This window comes from Kryptolebias marmoratus, linkage group LG11, assembly GCF_001649575.2.
Source record: "Kryptolebias marmoratus isolate JLee-2015 linkage group LG11, ASM164957v2, whole genome shotgun sequence".
Taxonomy (NCBI): domain Eukaryota; kingdom Metazoa; phylum Chordata; class Actinopteri; order Cyprinodontiformes; family Rivulidae; genus Kryptolebias; species Kryptolebias marmoratus.
Genome location: NC_051440.1, coordinates 1,703,731 through 1,706,326, shown reverse-complemented (window position 1 = coordinate 1,706,326; position 2,596 = coordinate 1,703,731).

The window sequence follows — 2,596 nt, the reverse complement described above, 5'->3', positions numbered from 1 at the left end:
CAGCCGAGTGTGAAACGGCCGGGATGAGGATCAGTGCCTCCAAATCCGAGGCCATGGTTTTGAGCCGGAAAAGGGTAGAGTGTCTTCTCTGGGTCGGGGAAGATGTCCTGCCCCAAGTGGAGGAGTTTAAGTATCTAGGGGTCTTGTTCACGAATGAGGGAAAAATGGAGCGGGAGATCGACAGGCGGATTGGTGCAGCGTCTGCAGTGAAGCGGGCGCTGTACCGATCTGTCGTGGTGAAGAGAGAGCTTAGTCAAAAAGCGATGCTCTCAATTTACCGGTCGATCTACGTTCCTACCCTTATCTATGGTCACGAGCTTTGGGTGGTGACCGAAAGAATGAGATCGCGAATACAAGCGGCTGAAATGAGTTTCCTCCGCAGGGTGTCCGGGAGGGACTCAGAGTAGAGCCGCTGCTTCTCCACGTCGAAAGGAGCCAGTTGAGGTGGCTCGGGCATCTGGCGAGGATGCCTCCTGGACGCCTCCCTGGTGAGGTATTCCGGGCACGTCCCACCGGGAGGAGGCCCAGGGCAAGACCCAGGACACGCTGGAGGGACTATTTCTCAGCTGGCCTGGGAATGCCTTGGGATTCCCCCGGAGGAGCTGGCCCAAGTGGCTGGGGAGAGGGAAGTCTGGGTCTCCCTGCTTAGGCTGCTACCCCCGCGACCCGACCCCAGATAAGCGGAAGAGGATGGAATGGAATGGAACTACTTCTGTGCATTTTATGCTATTTTGGCCATTCAGATCAATAGAAGGGTGTTTTTGCTTTTTGTAACTTTAATACTTTTCAAAATGTTTATTTTTACAAATAATAAATACCCCATAGAAATACACAGACATTGCTTTGATTCCTTCAAAAACATTGTTCAAAAACTGCTTTAGCACACTGGCTCTATTTTTCTCTTCTTATGCTATGCTTAGCTTTTAGTGGGCTATTTCCTATTTTTAGCTTTTACAGAGTGTTTGGCTTCTTTTAGGTTTTAGTGTATATTCTGCTTTTTTAACACCATCATATTTCAGCAAAGTCATTCAGCTCTCAGCATTTACATAGCGTTCTAGCAGAAAATGCTGTTTTTCCTGGTTGGGAATTGTCACTAGGTGTGAGTGAGAGCGTGAATCGTCTCTAAGTGTTCCTGTGATGGACTGGCAACCTGTCCAGGGTATACCCCACCTCTCACCCATTTCTGAAATAGTCCATCTGTCCATTATCTGCTTTGTTCCAGAGTCTAGTCATGGAGGACAGCAGCTTGAGTAGGGAAACACAGTTTTCTCTTTCCACAGCTTTCTTCCAGCTCTTCCAGGAGGATTCCAAGGCATTCCGGGGCCAGCTGAGAGACATAGTCTGTCCAGCATGTCCTGGGTCTTCCCCTAGATCTCCTCCCAGTTGGACATGCCTGGAACACCTCCCTAGGGAGTTGTCCAGGGGGCATCCCTACCAGATGCCCAAATCATCTCCATTGGCTCCTTTTGATGTGGAGGAGCAGCAGCTTTACTCCCAACCTCCTTAGAAGATGTGCTGGTGGAATTGAGGTCCTCAAAGTATTCCTTCCTCTGCCTGGCAGTATCACTGGTTGAGGTCAGCAGGCATCCCACCTCCACTAGACAGTGTTGGTAAAGCGCTACTTCCCCTCATTGAACTCCTCCCACACCAAGCCAGGGCTGCAGCTCTCTTGACCCATTGATACCCCTCAGCTGCCTCTGAATTTCTACCAGCTAACAAAGCTTCATAAGACTCCTTTATCAGCTTGACCACCACCGGGTTTGAGGATGGCCACCCTATAAGGCACCAACAACCTTGCAGTGACAGCTGAGAGAAGCAACCTCAACCGCAGATCGATGATAGATTGTTCATGGCCCACTTGAACTCAATGTCCCTCTCCTCCACTGGGTTGCAGTTGAAGGTCTGTCAGAGATGTGAGTTGAAGATCCTGCTGAAGGGTTCTTCTGCCAGGTATCCCTAGCAAACCCTCACTACACATTTAGGTCTACTGCTTCTGTTCGGCATCTTTCCCTACCATCTGCTCCAACTCACCACTGTATGGTGATCAGTTAACAGCTCTGCTCCTCTCTTCCCCTGAGTGTCCAAAACATACAGCTGCAGATCAGATGACATGACTGCAAAGTCTATCAACGATCTGCAGCCTAGGGTGTCTTAGTGTTATGTGTACTTATGGACACTCTTATCGTCAAACAGGGTGTTCGTTATGGACAAACCGTGAATAGCACAGAAGTCCAATAACAGACCCCTTGGGTTCAGATCAGAGAACCTGTTCCTCCCAGTCATGCCCCTCCAAGTTACATTCTCACTAACCACGTGGGAACTGAAGTCCTCCATAAGAATGACAGAGTCCCCAGATGGAGCACCTTCCATCACCCCCTCTAAAGACTCCAAGAAGGCTTGGTAACTGTTATTCAGCACGTAGGTACAAATGCACAAACAACATTTCGAGTCTGTCCCTCCAACCAAAGGCACAAGGAAGCTACCCTTTCATCTACTGGGGATGAATCCAACACACAGGGGCCAGGCTGGGGTACTATAAGTAGGCCCACACCAACTCGGCACCTCTCACAATTAGCAACTCCAGAGTGGAATAAGG